The sequence below is a fragment of the Canis aureus genome, chromosome 3, assembly GCF_053574225.1.
Source record: "Canis aureus isolate CA01 chromosome 3, VMU_Caureus_v.1.0, whole genome shotgun sequence".
Lineage (NCBI taxonomy): Eukaryota > Metazoa > Chordata > Mammalia > Carnivora > Canidae > Canis > Canis aureus.
Genome location: NC_135613.1, coordinates 58,244,843 through 58,262,303, shown reverse-complemented (window position 1 = coordinate 58,262,303; position 17,461 = coordinate 58,244,843). Strand labels below are relative to the sequence as shown.

Here is a 17,461-nt window from a genome sequence, read left to right as displayed (position 1 = left end):
AATTGCCGATGTGCTGTGGGGGTCACGGCTGTCCTGCGTGCGCCCTGCCCGGGAGTGACTCGGGCTGCGGGCTGCAGGGGGACGCGGCAGGGGCAGGCAGCAGGCATACACGCCGCGGGGGGGCAACAGGTGCAGGTGCAGGACGGGGACCCGGGGCGCCCCCAGCACCCTGTCCCTGGCTCCAGGCATCCGCTTGGGAGGGCTGCCGTCCCCCAGGGCCGCACCTGAGTCCGCAGCACCTGTGCAGCCTTCGACCACCGCCTGACGCCTCTCGGAGGCCCGTCTGTCCAGGTGGGCGGAGCATGTGACCCAGGCTGGCCAATCCGAGTACTCCGTGCCAGGTGCCTCAGTGATTGGGCAGCTGGAGACACGTGACCCGAGCCCGCCAATCCGAGTGCTCCGTGCCCCGTGCCTCAGAGACCAGAGAAGTGTGGACGCCTGACGTGGCCGGCACGCGCGAGGCCTGTCCTGGGCTTTTGTGGACTCTGGAGCGGGCGGTGGTCCGGAGTGTCCGTGTCTTTTGTCTCTGGGAGGAGGTGAGCCTGGCGCAGGAGGTGTCCGGAGGCGCCTCCACGCGGGCGCACCTGGACCGTGGCCGCTGCGCCGGGAGGTTCGTGAGGGCCGCTCGCTCCCGGCCCTGGTTCCCGACGCGGCCCGGGGGGCGCCCGGTGGTGGGGCCCGGCCCTGACGGGGGGTCTCCGTGGCGAGGATCCCCGGTCACGGCGGGCGCTCGCTGTGCGGATGGCCGGGGGCGGCGGGGTGGAGCCGTCCAGCGGGCGGGGTTCTGGGCCGCGGAGCTGTCCTGGGTTGGGGCTCAGCCCGCTGGAGCGTGGAGGGGCTGCACCCGCCCCCCGCGGCCCCCTCAGGCTGGGGTTCCGGCTGCCCGGGGGCCTCGCCCCTCTGTGGGGGGTGGGGGGTGGGGTGCGCTGCCGCCGCTCGCTCCCCCGGGACCCCCGCACTGGGGCGCGTCTGGAAGGCACGTGGGGGGCGAGGGGCAGCCGGGCTCAGCGTGGTCTGAGGTCGCTGCTCATGAGGTCAGGCGCGGGCCACTGGGAACTCGTGTTGCGGGAGGGGGTGGCCGTGGCTGGGGCACGGAGGGGAGGCAGCCAGTTAGGGGCGTGGCTGCCACTTGCGGAGCAGCGCAAACCTGCGCGAGTCTGACAGGAGGCTGCCCTTGGGTGCGGCACCTCCAGGCCCAGCCTGCCCCACGGCCCCACCTCGTGGGCCTCAGGCTGTCCCTGCCACCCGTCCCTTCAGAGCTGGGGCAGCAGAGTGGACACTGAACCCGCCCGCCTCCCACCGCCTGCTGCACCGTAGGTGGCGTTACTACCTGCTCCTTCCTGGCTCTGTGCCCACCTTGCCAGTTAGGGCTTGTGCTGTGTTACTTTTGGCTTTGCTGAGCTGGTCTGTTCATGGGTGTGCAGGCGTGAAGGTCATGAGGCCGGCACGTGGGTTCAGGCCTTTTCGCGAAGACCTCGAGTGCCCTTCCGTTTCTGTGGCTGTTATCTGGAGCGGTGGTCTGCCCCGTGGCGCTGAGGGTCCCCTAGGATCCATACTCCCCTGCCCCAGGCACTGGCTGGGCAGGTGGCCCCCCGCTAGAAACCACCCTTCCCGGCCTTCCTGTGGCCCGGGAAGCGAGGAGCCCCCGGACTAGATTGGAGACAGTAGGGTGTGAGTGGAAGTGCCGTGTGCCCCTCTAGGGGCAGAGCGGTGGCTCCACATTGGGGATGGCAGCACTGGCCACCCTGCCTGGGTCCCTGATGGCCTTGGCCGGTGGGGCCGTCTGTCCTTCCCAGACTCCTGCTGCTTTTGTGAGAGGACACATTATTTTATTTAAGTCTCTGAGTCCCTTTAGCTAACACCTCAACCCCCACCCCGGCCCGTGTCTCTCTTGGGGGCCGTCCTCACATCTGATCTTAATGGTGGCTTCTTGAGTCGGGGGGCTCGTGGCAGCTGCCACACTTTGCAGATAAGGAAACGGAGACCCAGAGAGGGCTGGGTTTTGTCCAAGGTCACAGATGCAGGGAGGACACAAGGACCCAGGTCCCTTGCCTCCCAGTGTGGTGCTCATTCATTGCGCCGGGCTATTGCCTGTAACACTCTGAATCAAGACCATAATGTTGTTATTAAAATATTTACTTGCATGAAAAATTTCTATTACCTGAAACTCATGTATTATAGATGGAATCAGTAGCTTAGGAGGAAATAAACAAGAAGAATCACTTTAATAACAAAAGCTATGCAGATAAATTCCTCATTTCAGCAAGCTCTTGGCGGTCCCAAATAAATATATCATTTTTATCAGGCAAGTGCTCTAGAAATAGCGTCTTCAGGAAATATGTCAAAATAATCTCTCTGGCTGTGCTGCTTTCTGGAGGGAAGAAATACGGTGGTGGCTTCGGCACGGGCTGTCAGAACTGAGGGTAATGAGGGGCTGGACAGGCTGGTCTCTGGGCTTCTTTCCAGCCCGCCAGGCACAGATGAGGGGCGCAGGCCACACTCTCACCTCTTGGCTGCGTGGCATTAGCCAAGTTGCTTGCCGTCTCTCGAGCTTCCATGGGCTAATACCTACCGCTCTCTGGGTATGGAAATTTTTCACCCAGCACAGAGCGCTGCTCACAAATACTTGGAACCTCATTGAATGTTGTTACTACTGTTATTGTTCAAGTTATGGGCAGGGTATAAAGGGTGGACCAGAGAATGGGGCCTGGTGTCCACTGGCTGAGGAGCGCGTGTGCCTATGTGCACGCACTCACACACCCCATCTGCGCCCCTCTCCTGGAAATGCACCGCTATCGCCCAGGGCCTCAGTGGTCCAAGTCCGGAGCCATCTCAGCCCCATGCTCTTCTTTGAGAAGAACCAAGTCACCCATGAGCCCTGGAGCATCAACGTCCTGTTCCTTGAGTCCCCCACCTCCTCTTGTCTCCACTCTCGCTGTTACTGCCTCAGGTCAGGACACCATTGCTTCTGACCTCTGCCCCAGTGTTCCCATGTTTGCCACCAGTTCGAGCTTCCCCCAAGATGAAAGCTGTTCCTCTGCTCGATAACCTCCCATTGCCTGGAGGGTGAAGTCTGATTCCTCACCTGACAACAGAGGCCCTCACTTCTCTGGCCCAGCAACCCTGACACATTCCCTCTTCTGTGCTCCCACACCTGCTTGTACTCTGGTCTTTCTGCAGTGGCCTCTCTTTTCTGTGGGATGTTGGCTCACCCTGCAGGGTGCAGCTCCAGGGTGTCCTTCCAGATGTCATGGACATAGCAATGATTCTCTGCTAAGTCCCTCTCACAGTGTCCTATGCTTACGTCTGTGGCTCCCCACAGGTCCTGCAAGGCACAGTTACCCTCCTGTTAGTCCTATAGTCTGGGGGGGAAGGGGGCCATGGAGCCTATAGCCCTGCTCTCATGGTGCAGCAGCCCTGTTGTCTAGTGAAACCCGGGCTCTGACCAGCTAGGCCAACACCTCCACTTGGGGACAGCTTGGAGTGGGCACACGGAGGAAAGAATCTGGGGAAAGGACATGGAATGCCCCTCTTCCTTATCAGTGGTCTCATACTTCAACCCCAAGGCAAGAAGCAAACTTTCCGTTTTCTCTCCCATTGCATACCCTCACCCTATCCACCTGATTTAGCCAGAGCCCATCCCTGTAGCGACCCCATTCCTGCAGAGCTCTGAGGGTCTGTCTCAGGAAAGGAAGGAAAAGAAAGGTTGCTTTCTGTCTGGTGCTCCTCCATTCTGGTAGGCTTCTGGCATTTTGGAGGTTTAACATCTGACAATTAGCTAAGAATGTGTCCTTTGCATGGTGCCCTTTGTGTACCACTTGCTGTGTGTGTGTGCGTGCATGCATGTGAGCGAGAGATGCAGGTGCATGCACATGAATGTGCACATGCCCACATGCAGGCATGCATGCGTGCACATGTGTATGTATACATGCATGTGTGAGTGCGTGTGTGTGGACTTGTGTTGAAGCGTAGAGTTAGTCATTTTAGCCAAGGGTCCAGGCAATCGCAGAGAGAGCTGATTTCCCTTGATAACAGCAGTGCATCTTGCAAACCAGCCTGCTGGTCTGCTCGCCCCTCACGTCCTCGACGAAGGGAGTTGGCAGCCGACTTCACTTCCTCTATGGGACATGCCCAGCAAAACTGCCCGAGCGCAATGACTGTGCTGTGCCTAACACGCCAGTAATTAACCTTGTAAACTCACTTTTTGAACAGCCCTCATCTATATTTTAAATTAATTAGGGGACCCACAAGGGACTGACTCTGAAGGAGATAATTATGCCTTTTCGTGGGGTTACAGGGAGCTTCACTAGTCAAGAAGCATCTTATTTTCCCCGGAAAATTAAACCAGCGCGCCATTATCACATCATTTCTAAATGAATAAAGGATCGGATCTTAACATCATGGTCTCATTTCAGCAAGAAAGAGGCAAACTGACAAGCTGTTTTGTCACATGCTTGTTTGAGCAGAACATTTTGAGAAATGTCTCTGGGTCCGTTTGGGAAGGGGAGCTCCCGGGTAGGAAAAATGTCTGAGATGACCAAATGTGACAGGGCTGTTTGCCAAGTAATCACCCCACGCCTGAGCCTGGGGAAGAAGCAAATGTGTTTCCATTTTCTGCTCTGGAGCCAGAGGGGCCTTGCTCAGGGTGGGGAAGCAAAGTCTATCTAGCGAAAGATCAAGACAATTCCGCTTGGCCTTTCGTTGCTGCTAGTGAACACAGTGATATGAAATCAGTCGGTTCTGTCTCATGAAATTGTATCCCTCTCAGGATGGCCTTCTGTGTCATGCACCGCTGTCGCCCCAGGATCTGGCCCCCAACTCAGTGGCACCCTGCAGCCTCTGCTGTCCCTGGACCAAGAACTGCTTGGTCCACGAAGGCACAGTTGACCTGAGCCAGGCCAGTCACATTCTTTCCACCAGCAGCTGGGACTTGGGAACCATGCGGAAGCTGAGAGTCTTGACTCACTTGGTGGACACAGTGCTGGTAACCGGCCCCTCCTCCCTGGAAAAGAAGGGGGAGAAGCAGAAACTTGGAGCCAGGCTTTGAAGCTGGGTTCCGATCCTGGCTCTGTGTCTTGGGTCTGATCCCAGTCTCATAACCTTGAGCATGTGACTTTACCTCTTTGACTTCAGTTTCCTCATCTGAAAATGGAAATTTGATAAAGAGAGAGAAAATTGTTATTTGAAACAACTGTCACAAAGCCTCTCTTGCTGGTTGTGAAATTTCTCTCTAGGGTGAATGGACCTTGGCTACCAAATGTTGACGGAGCCTTAGGTTTGAAAACAGTCTTGAGGATGTGGCTGGACATTGGCCAACTAAAGAGGGAGATGGAATGGTAGATTTTCCAGAAGGAGCAGGCTCAGGGGAGGAGGCTGCTGGTGGGTGGGTGAGGAGGAGTTCCAGAACTCGGGGCAACCTGGGCTTCTCCAGTGCTGCTTTTACAGAATATCCAGAAAACTGGAGGCCAGCGGCCTCTGCACAAGGATGATGTGCAGACTCATGAGGCATTCCAAATTAAAAACATCTTTATTTATAAAAACGGATGGATTGCCAACTTGTGCTTTAGGTTAAAGGGCATTCTTTTTATCCTTGACGGTTTGAGATTTCCCCATGGACTGTTGATAGAATGGTCTTGTTTTCATCCTTGAGACTCTGTTTTCAAAACCTTCAAGCCTGGTGAGCTTCTTGGTACTGATAGTTGTGTCTTCCAAATCCATTAAATTCCCTAGTTTTCCTAGGAGGTATTTTCTCCCTCCATCTTCTAGGAGCCCCACTAGTTATCCCATATCTGGTGGGCATCCCAGACTTTTAGTTTGCCTCTTCTTTTTTTCCCTCTCATCTATTCTGTCTCTTTTCATTATGTTTTTTGGGCTATTGAGTTTGACTTTTTAAAAACAGTCTTTTTACATGTTTTAAGAATACTTTTGGCCATATATTTTTAATCTCTAAGAGTTCCTTTGTGTTCTCTGAGTGTTTAAATTTTGTAAAAATCATTTTATTTTATAATAAATGTAATGTCTTCTGGATTCTCCCTGAAGATACCACAATTAGGGTTGTGGTTTTTCTTTTTTTTTTTTTATTTATTTATTTATTTTTTTTTATTGGTGTTCAATTTACTAACATACAGAATAACACCCAGTGCCCGTAACCCATTCACTCCCACCCCCCGCCCTCCTCCCCTTCTACCACCCCTAGTTCGTTTCCCAGAGTTAGCAGTCTTTATGTTCTGTCTCCCTTTCTGATATTTCCCACACATTTCTTCTCCCTTCCCTTATTTTCCCTTTCACTATTATTTATATTCCCCAAATGAATGAGAACATATAATGTTTGTCCTTCTCCGACTGACTTACTTCACTCAGCATAATACCCTCCAGTTCCATCCACGTTGAAGCAAATGGTGGGTATTTGTCATTTCTAATAGCTGAGTAATATTCCATTGTATACATAAACCACATCTTCTTTATCCATTCATCTTTCGTTGGACACCGAGGCTCCTTCCACAGTTTGGCTATCGTGGCCATTGCTGCTAGAAACATCGGGGTGCAGGTGTCCCGGCGTTTCATTGCATTTGTATCTTTGGGGTAAATCCCCAACAGTGCAATTGCTGGGTCGTAGGGCAGGTATATTTTTAACTGTTTGAGGAACCTCCACACAGTTTTCCAGAGTGGCTGCACCAGTTCACATTCCCACCAACAGTGTAAGAGGGTTCCCTTTTCTCCACATCCTCTCCAACATTTGTTGTTTCCTGCCTTGTTAATTTTTCCCATTCTCACTGGTGTGAGGTGGTATCTCATTGTGGTTTTGATTTGTATTTCCCTGATGGCAAGTGATGCAGAGCATTTTCTCATGTGCATGTTGGCCATGTCTATGTCTTCTTCTGTGAGATTTCTGTTCATGTCTTTTGCCCATTTCATGATTGGATTGTTTGTTTCTTTGGTGTTGAGTTTAATAAGTTCTTTATAGATCTTGGAAACTAGCCCTTTATCTGATATGTCATTTGCAAATATCTTCTCCCATTCTGTAGGTTGTCTTTGAGTTTTGTTGACTGTATCCTTTGCTGTGCAAAAGCTTCTTATCTTGATGAAGTCCCAATAGTTCATTTTTGCTTTTGTTTCTTTTGCCTTCGTGGATGTATCTTGCAAGAAGTTACTATGGCCGAGTTCAAAAAGGGTGTTGCCTGTGTTCTTCTCTAGGATTTTGATGGAATCTTGTCTCACATTTAGATCTTTCATCCATTTTGAGTTTATCTTTGTGTATGGTGAAAGAGAGTGGTCTAGTTTCATTCTTCTGCATGTGGATGTCCAATTTTCCCAGCACCATTTATTGAAGAGACTGTCTTTCTTCCAATGGATAGTCTTTCCTCCTTTATCGAATATTAGTTGCCCATAAAGTTCAGGGTCCACTTCTGGATTCTCTATTCTGTTCCACTGATCTATGTGTCTGTTTTTGTGCCAGTACCACATTGTCTTGATGAGCACAGCTTTGTAGTACAACCTGAAATCTGGCATTGTGATGCCCCCAGATATGGTTTTCTTTTTTAAAATTCCCCTGGCTATTCGGGGTCTTTTCTGATTCCACACAAATCTTAAAATAATTTGTTCTAACTCTCTGAAGAAAGTCCATGGTATTTTGATAGGGATTGCATTAAACGTGTATATTGCCCTGGGTAACATTGACATTTTCACAATATTAATTCTGCCAATCCATGAGCATGGAATATTTTTCCATCTCTTTGTGTCTTCCTCAATTTCTTTCAGAAGTGTTCTATAGTTTTGAGGGTATAGATCCTTTACATCTTTGGTGAGGTTTATTCCTAGGTATCTTATGCTTTTGGGTGCCATTGTAAATGGGATTGACTCCTTAATTTCTCTTTCTTCAGTCTCATTGTTAGTGGATAGAAATGCCACTGACTTCTGGGCATTGATTTTGTATCCTGCCACGCTACCGAATTGCTGTATGAGTTCTAGCAATCTTGGGGTGGAGACTTTTGGGTTTTCTATGTAGAGTATCATGTCATCGGCGAAGAGGGAGAGTTTGACTTCTTCTTTGCCAATTTGAATGCCTTTAATGTCTTTTTGTTGTCTGATTGCTGAGGCTAGGACTTCCAGTACTATGTTGAATAGCAGTGGTGAGAGTGGACATCCCTGTCTTGTTCCTGATCTTAGGGGAAAGGCTCCCAGTGCTTCCCCATTGAGAATGATATTTGCTGTGGGCTTTTCATAGATGGCTTTTAAGATGTCGAGGAATGTTCCCTCTATCCCTACACTCTGAAGAGTTTTGATCAGGAATGGATGCTGTATTTTGTCAAATGCTTTCTCTGCATCCAATGAGAGGATCATATGGTTCTTGGTTTTTCTCTTGCTGATATGATGAATCACATTGATTGTTTTACGGGTGTTGAACCAGCCTTGTGTCCCAGGGATAAATCCTACTTGGTCATGGTGAATAATTTTCTTAATGTACTGTTGGATCCTATTGGCCAGTATCTTGTTGAGAATTTTTGCATCCATGTTCATCAGGGATATTGGTCTGTAATTCTCCTTTTTGGCGGGGTCTTTGTCTGGCTTTGGAATTAAGGTGATGCTGGCTTCATAGAACGAATTTGGAAGTACTCCATCTCTTTCTATCTTTCCAAACAGCTTTAGGAGAATAGGTATGGTTTCTTCTTTAAACGTTTGATAAAATTCTCCTGGGAAGCCATCTGGCCCTGGACTCTTGTGTCTTGGGAGGTTTTTGATGACTGCTTCAATTTCCTCCCTGGTTATTGGCCTGTTCAGGTTTTCTATTTCTTCCTGTTCCAGTTTTGGTAGTTTGTGGCTTTCCAGGAATGCGTCCATTTCTTCTAGATTGCCTAATTTATTGGCGTATAGCTGTTCATAATAGGTTTTTAAAATCGTTTGTATTTCCTTGGTGTTGGTAGTGATCTCTCCTTTCTCATTCATGATTTTATTAATTTGAGTCTTCTCTCTCTTCTTTTTAATAAGGCTGGCTAATGGTTTATCTATCTTATTAATTCTTTCAAAGAGCCAACTCCTGGTTCTGTTGATCTGTTCCACAGTTCTTCTGGTCTCGATTTCGTTGAGTTCTGCTCGAATCTTTATTAGCTCCCTTCTTCTCTTGGGTGTAGGATCTATTTGCTGTTTTTTCTCTAGCTCCTTTATGTGTAAGGTTAGCTTTTGTATTTGAGTTCTTTCCAGTTTTTGAATGGATGCTTGTATTGCGATGTATTTCCCCCTTAGGACTGCTTTTGCTGCATCCCAAAGATTTTGAACGGTTGTATCTTCATTCTCATTAGTTTCCATGAATCTTTTTAATTCTTCCTTAATTTCCTGGTTGACCCTTTTATCTTTTAGCAGGATGGTCCTTAACCTCCATGTGTTTGAGGTCCTTCCAAACTTCTTGTTGTGATTTAGTTCTAATTTCAAGGCATTATGGTCCGAGAATATGCAGGGGACAATCCCAATCTTTTGGTATCGGTTCAGACCCGATTTGTGACCCAATATGTGGTCTATTCTGGAGAAAGTTCCATGTGCGCTTGAGAAGAATGTGTATTCAGTTGAGTTTGGATGTAAAGTTCTGTAGATATCTGTGAAATCCATCTGGTCCAGTGTATCATTTAAAGCTCTCGTTTCTTTGGAGATGTTTTGCTTAGAAGACCTATCGAGTATAGAAAGAGCTAGATTGAAGTCACCAAGTATAAGTGTATTATTATCTAAGTATTTCTTCACTTTGGTTAATAATTGATTTATATATTTGGCAGCTCCCACATTTGGAGCATATATATTGAGGATTGTTAAGTCCTCTTGTTGAATAGATCCTTTAAGTATGATATAGTGTCCCTCTTCATCTCTCACTACAGTCTTTGGGGTAAATTTTAGTTTATCTGATATAAGGATGGCTACCCCTGCTTTCTTTTGAGGACCATTCGAATGGTAAATGGTTCTCCAACCTTTTATTTTCAGGCTGTAGGTGTCCTTCTGTCTAAAATGAGTCTCTTGTAGACAGCAAATAGATGGGTCCTGCTTTTTTATCCAGTCTGAAACCCTGCGCCTTTTGATGGGGTCATTAAGCCCGTTCACATTCAGAGTTACTATTGAGAGATATGAGTTTAGTGTCATCATGATATCTATTCAGTCTTTGTTTTTGTGGACTGTTCCACTGAACTTCTTCTTAAAGGGGAATTTTAAGAGTCCCCCTTAAAATTTCTTGCAGAGCTGGTTTGGAGGTCACATATTCTTTTAGTTGCTGCCTCTCTTGGAAGCTCTTTATCTCTCCTTCCATTTTGAATGAGAGCCTTGCTGGATAAAGTATTCTTGGTTGCATGTTCTTTTCATTTAGGACCCTGAATATATCCTGCCAGCCCTTTCTGGCCTGCCAGGTCTCTGTGGAGAGGTCTGCTGTTACCCTAATACTCCTCCCCATAAAAGTCAGGGATTTCTTGTCTCTTGCTGCTTTAAGGATCTTCTCTTTATCTTTGGAATTTGCAAGCTTCACAATTAAATGTCGAGGTGTTGAACGGTTTTTATTGATTTTAGGGGGGGATCTCTCTATTTCCTGGATCTGAATGCCTGTTTCCCTTCCCAGATTAGGAAAGTTTTCAGCTAGAATTTGTTCAAATACATATTTTGGCCCTCTGTCCCTTTCGGCGCCCTCGGGAACCCCAATTAAACGTAGGTTTTTCTTCCTCAGGCTGTCGTTTATTTCCCTTAATCTATCTTCATGGTCTTTTAATTGTTTGTCTCTTTTTTCCTCAGTTTCCCTCTTTGCTGTCAACTTGTCTTCTAGGTCACTCACTCGTTCTTCCACCTTGTTAACCCTCGTCGTTAGGACTTCTAGTTTGGATTGCATCTCATTCAATTGATTTTTAATTTCTGCCTGATTAGCTCTAAATTCTGCAGTCATGAAGTCTCTTGATTCCTTTATACTTTTTTCTAGAGCCACCAGTAGCTGTATAATAGTGCTTCTGAATTGGCTTTCTGACATTGAATTGTAATCCAGATTTTGTAACTCTGTGGGAGAGAGGACTGTTTCTGATTCTTTCTTTTGAGGTGAGGTTTTCCTTCTAGTCATTTTGCTCAGTGCAGAGTGGCCAAAAGCAAGTTGTATTGGGAAAAAGAGAAAAAGAGAGGAGAGAAAGAAGGAAAGAAAAGAGAAAGAGAAAAAAAAAGGGAAGAAAAAGAAAAAAAACGAAAAAAAAAAAAAGAAGAAAAAGAGAAAGAAAAAGAAAGGAGAAAAAAAGGGGTGGGGGAAGGAAACAAATCAAAAAGCAAAACAAAACAAAAACAAAAACAAAAACAAAAACAAACAAACAAAAAAAGAACCACCGGGGAGTATCTTCTGATTCTGTGTTCTTTAAGTCCCTTGGCTTCTCCTGGAAGTTGTCAGTCTAGCTGGTGTTCTGGGGGAGGGGCCTGTTGTGCTGATTTTCAGGTGTTAGCAGTTGGGGGAGCTGCTGTGCCCCTGCCTGGTGCAGGGCTCAGTAGGGGTTGTTTACCCCGTGAGGCCGCAGGAGGAACAGCCCCAGTGGCGGGGCAGCTCTGGAAACCTGGATTCAGCTCCGGCAGGAACTCCGTCTGCAGGGCCTGGAGGCTCCGGGGCGGGGCCGCTGATCTGCTCAGCTGGGGCAGGAGCGTCCTTGCTGTCCTGGGCCCTCCCGGCCTCTGCCTGTCCCGGGGGAGGCGGGATCCTGGGCTGTGTCCCGGCGCCCTGTGCTCCGGGGCCTGCGCTGTTGGATTCGCGCTCCCGGGCCGCGCAGCCCCCTCCGCGGAGCTGCCGCCCGAGCCCCTCCGAGCTGCTCCTGGAACCGCGCAGCCCCCTCTGCACGGAGCCTCTTCCTCTGCCCGAGCCCGGCCGAGCTGCTCCCGGGGCCGCGCAGCCCCCTCCGCGGAGCCGCCGCCCGAGCCCCTCCAGCTGCTCCGGGTCCCGCCGGGTCCCCTGTGCGCGCTGCAGCCCTTAGGGAGCTCGGCGCACTCTCCTGGGCGCGCAGTTGCTGTTACTGTCCCCGGGAGCCCGAGGGCATCCTCGCCCTCCTGGGTCCTGCTCCAACTCCCCGCGAGCCCCTTTCCGCCCGGGAAGGTCGGTGCAGCTCCTGCGTCTCCGGGACGGGGCTCTCCTGTCCTGGGGACACTCGCCCCGGCCTCAGCCCGGCTCCTCGCGGGGCCCCTCCCCCTTGGAGGCCTTTGTTCCTTTATTTCTTTTTCCCCCCGTCTTCCTACCTTGATAGATGCGCGAACTCTTCTCACTGTAGCATTCCAGCTGGTCTCTCTTTAAATCTCAGGCCGAATTCATAGATTTTCAGGATAATTTGAAGGTTTTCTAGGTAGTTTGGTGGAGACAGGTGATTTGGAGACCCTACTCTTCCGCCATCTTGCTCCTCCCCCGGTTGTGGTTTTTCATCTCCCGTCTTCAGAATTATTTCTGATCTCTTAGGGGTCAGCTTTTCTCTTTTATAGTTTGATTCCTTGTATGTTACAATCCCCACCCCCACTTAAGTATCCAGGATTCTGGTTGGCAATTATATTTAGATAATTTGTATTTGTATTTAGAATAAGCTACACACAAGTGCATAGGTGCTTCATGAATATGAGGGGGCTTATTAAATGGTGGGATGGGCTTTAGAATGGTCAGAAGAAGTTGTCTTTAGAGCTGGAGGACCCCTGAACCCCATGTGTGGAGGTCTGTTTTTCTGGGATGGTGTGGCTTTTTCAGTTTGCTACAGATTTTTGGGTATGCCATCTTGTACGAGGTAGAGCTTAAGTCTACTTCCCTGATTGAGCATCAGGTTTAGTGACTTTATTCTAACAAATAGAATATGGCAAACATGACCATGTGCGACTTCCACTGTTAGGTCCAAGAGGCACTGCAGTTTCCTCTCTGTTCTCACTGTTTGGGGAGATCAGCTGCCATGTCATGCAGATGCCCAGGCGGCCTCTGGAGAGTCCAGGTGGTGAGGGAGCCATCCTGGACGCAGACCGCCCGGCCCCAGACAAGTCTTCAGATGACTTAGCTCTGGGTTGTGTCTTGACTGTGCCTTGAGGAGAGCTAAGCCTGAACCACCTGGCTCACCTACTCTTGAATTCCTGATCTGGAGAGGCAGAAAGATAATACATGTTTGTTGTTGTGAGTGGCTCAGCTTTGGGGTAACGTGTACCCATGTAACTAATAGGCTATCTATCCTCCTTGAGATTGACTCTCTGATGTCTGACCTAGATATAGGTACCTGACTGCTAAGTTGTGGTCCAGCAGAGGTGTTCTGTATATGATCACCTTAGCCACCCTGCTTCCAGCTCCATATCTCATTTCCATTTCTGTGTGAAATGCCTTAGTCCCAGCCTTAGAGCTGCGAAGGGCTCACTGCTTCCTGGACCACATCTGTCTCCAGGTTAGCCTCAGGTGCAGTGACCTCCAGATGGCCTCCCCCCACCCCCACATCCACCCATGCCCACAGATTGATTTGCTCCTCTGTTCTGCTGATGACTCTCCTCCTCCGGTCTTGGTGGATATGCATTTGTACCTGGCACGGGCCGTCCACTTTCATCACAGTGGGGTCTCAGTGAGAGAGGACATTATTTCCTGTGATTGATCAACAATTTTTTGCTCCTGTTTTTCTAGAAGAGCCAAAGGTCTATGACTGGAAGCATATCAGGAAGATCTATGCAAAAGTCAAGATGATAAAGTTTCTGGCTCACTTTTATAGCATGGGGAGCTGAGAAGCACACCATGAATCAGGTATGTTTTCATTGCTTCCCCCAAGTTCACAGGTCTCAGTAAGAGTTTGTCCTGATGACCCCAGAGCCCAAGTGGCTCATGATTGTGAGGCCTGATTTCTTTTGCTAAACCTTCTATTTCATACTCATAATTCAGGTGCCTCAGCTGTTGCCATGTGACAAAACCTTTGATGAAGGCTGGGAGTCTTAATGAACCAATAATTAGTTTTAAGAACATAAGTCGACACAAAAGCACAACTATTGCCTTTTTAATTGCTTTTGCTCTCATGTTTTAGCAAACGCATACCCTGTGTCTCATGGAATCATAGTAATTCTGACACCCCTCTGGGGACCCAGAGACCCCAGTCTTGGATGGGGATACTGCAGGGCAGGGACCCTAGGCTTTGCCTGGTCCTCTTGCTAGCCCTGGGCCATGGACAGGAAAACTGATCCACAGACTCATAAGATACTTACAGACACAGGGTCTTCTGGATGAGAACTCTAAAAAGCCAAGGACACACAAGATCCAGAGCTTTCAAGGAGCTGACTTGAGAGAGGAAGCTGGGAAGATGGACTCAATGAGGGAGAACTAGAAGTATCTTTTATTACTCCTTGGAAGAATTCTGTATCTCAGTCTCCAGACTTAGCTGTTAGCTCTGTGGATGGAAGCTCCTTTTCTGTAGTCTTCAGCTTATGTGTGAAGGTTCTGTCCTTGGTGTGGATGACACAGTCAGTGAGCAGTAATCAGATAAAAATAAAGCAGTTCTATTTTTGATAAGCATGTAAAGTGAACAGGTTAGGTACTGTGGCAGAGTGATCAGGGAGACCTTTCTGAGAGGGGACATGGTTGGGAATCTGAAAAGAGCTTGAGAAGGGGATCAGAATTCATTCTTAGAAGTGAGGCTGTGGTAGGGGGAGTTTCACCATTGATATTTCTAAATTGCTTCAGTTTTTCTTTCAAGAATGTTACTTTTGTCATAAGAATTTATTTTTTTATTTTTTAAATATTTTATTTATTTATTCATGAGAGACATACAGAGAGAGGCAGACACACAAGGCAGAGGGAGAAGCAGGCTCCCTGTAGGGAGCCCGATGTGGGACTCTCGACCCCTGGACTGGGACCATGCCCCGAGCCAAAGGCAGATGCCCAACCCCTGAGCCCCCCAGGTGTCCCTGACATAAGAATTTAAAGGAATAATTCTATTTTAGGGGAAAAGGAAGGATCTTATTCCAAAGCCTTGTCTTCATATTTTCTTGTGCTCATTCATTGGGTTTGGCAGATTTCAGGGTTTCTGAGGGATGGCCTCTGCATCTGCCCTGGGCCGGACTGTGACCCAGGAGACTAGAAGATCCAGGCCTGTGCCTTGTGAGCCTGGCAGGCCAGAGGGAGGCCCTGGAGATGCCCTGCAAAGAGTGGCTGCTTAGTAACTGTTGGTTGAATGGATGAATAGATCACATTATACAGAACAATGCTGCAACTGAGCCTGCTCATCCGCTTGTCCTGCGGTCCTTCCTCCCAGGTGTGTACAGACTGCTGTGGCACCTGAATGACAAAAGCTTTTGTCTATTTTAATCAGTGATGTGTTCTCAGCATCTGGAACAGTGCCTGGCACATAGGAGAAACTCAGCAGATACTCGTTGCTTTTAAGCATGTCTACAGTAGGTTGTTGTAGGGTCATATTCTGTCCAGAAAATAGGTTTATGGTCATGCAGCTATGCTTCGACCATGCTGTGGAGAGGCCCCGAGTTTTCATGTCTTCCTCTCTGCAGTAGGAACCATAAGGCACATCCCATACAGGGGCCCTATCTTCGTTTGGTACTCCGTGCATGTGGGTACATGATCCTGATGGCCATTTAGCTTGTTTTCAGCATTTCACCTTCTGGTAAATATATGTGCAAGCTTTTCCAATTATTTCCTTCAATAAATGTGTGCGCATGGAAGTGCTGAATCAGAGAGCATGTGCAATTTAAATCTTGACAGAAAGTGCAGGTTGCACTGTGGAAAGTCAGTGCCTCTTTCCATCCTACCAACACTGGTATTATTACTTTTTCCAGGCTGGCAGGTTCCAGTGACTCTGCATGGTCACGTTATTCTGCATCCATCTGATTTCCAGGGAGGTTACACATCTCTTCATCTGCATGACCCCATGAAAGCCCAGGCCCTGGCTCAGCACGGGAGCTTAATCAAAGAAGCAGACAAGCTACCCAAAGTAATTAAAAAGGAATCAGGCCTTCCTTTTGTCTCTCCAAGAATATTAAAGGGCCCTAATTCATAACTTACAAAAAGGCTCTTCTCAGAAGCTATTTCTCTTCATCCCTCATCCTCCCTACCCCCTTGCAGACAGAAGAGGCTCTAGAGTGCTGGGGTGGTTGCATCCTCAAGTTAATAAGCTGTGTCCTTGTCACATTTTTCCTTTTTCTGTGAATTGCCACTTCATGCCTTCGGCCCTTTTTCCCATTGTGACATTTGTATTTTTCTCTTTGATTTGCACAAAGCTCTCACGTATCTGCTGGGAGCAGATGAAGTAGGGGCATCCCTTGTGGCAGATGAATGACAGAGCCCCATGTCTTGAGCCTGCATCCTCTCCTCAGGGATGCCAGCAATTCTTAGGGCTCTGAAAGAGTCCCTGAAACCTAGAAATTGTCCTCTTTCTGACAATTCTGTGCCTCCACCTCCTCTCCCATCCTCTTTGGGGTACCTTAGGGGCACCTGTTTGTGGTGAGTGGTGGAGTTACCATGGAGACCTAAGCTGCATTGAATCATGTTAGTGGGTTGTGGCCAGCATCTTTTTCTTTTTTCTTTTTTTTTTTTAATGAAACCAACTACACCAGAACAGAAAACATCAGAATGCAACACTAGTAGTAAGTATTATTTCAGTGAGAGATGGATCTACGCATATGCTGAGTCCTGCTGTAAATGTATCTGACTTTGGGTTCTAGACAAATGCTTGCAGTCCAGTGAGTTAGGGCACTGGCATTGGGCTAAGGGTTTGGGGTCTCATTCATGCTTGTTGGGGTGACCTGCAGTTGGCCCTCCTCTCTGTGGCCTTATGGCCATGTCTTTAGCGTGTTACAATGCATCTGTGTCCACTTACCCAGACGGGACCATGTGGAGGCCAGTCCTGCCCACAGCTCATGGGCATGCTGGCATGCCACCTCCTGCGCAGGCCCCTCCCTCTCTTGCTCCAGGTCCCCATTGCCTTGAGCTTGGAGACCTTTCTACCTATTTCCCAGGTGGATCCATCATTTCCTTGTATAGATCACAAGCCTGTTTTACATATGTATGTATGTATGTATGCATTCATTCATTCATTCCTTCATTTTGCTGACCACGTTCCCTCCATCTGTTCCAAGAGGAGGCTTTACACACGTCTTTGCTGTAGAGCCTTGTTACGGACTGAAGGTTTGTGCCCCCACTGGCTTCCTCTGCTCAGGTCTGACCCCCAGTATTAGAGGCAGGACCTTTGAGAGGTGATTAGTTCACGAAGGTGGAGGCCCCGTGATGGGACTGTGCCCGTATGAAAGAGACTCCAGAGAGCTCCCTCCTGCCTCCTGCCATGAGAGGACATAGCGGCTTGACCAACTGTGAGACTGCAAACCTGCGACCTTGATCGTGGTCTTGTAGCCTCCAGAGCTGAGAGGTGAATTTCTGCCATTGGTGAGCTCCCAGTGCAGGCATGTCACAGCAGCCAGGCCGGGACACGTGCTCAGCTCCCTGTTGCTTTGGTCATCTCAGTGCAGTTTTGGGAGGATG

General features: G+C 48.6%; 1 long non-coding RNA gene across 7 annotated transcripts in view; it reads left to right on the top strand.

Annotated features, from left to right (window-relative positions):
• Positions 1 to 389: 389 nt before the first annotated feature.
• LOC144311103 (uncharacterized) overlaps positions 390 to 17,461 on the top strand; it is a 76,803-nt gene continuing 59,731 nt past the window's right edge. For 6 of the 7 annotated variants that reach the window (XR_013376663.1, XR_013376660.1, XR_013376664.1 and 3 more), the window contains exons 1-2: positions 390 to 536; positions 13,613 to 13,729. This is a non-coding gene — a long non-coding RNA (uncharacterized LOC144311103). Of the gene's footprint in view, positions 611 to 13,612; positions 13,730 to 17,461 lie in introns of all 7 variants that reach the window. The other variant, XR_013376665.1, reaches the window with a different exon arrangement.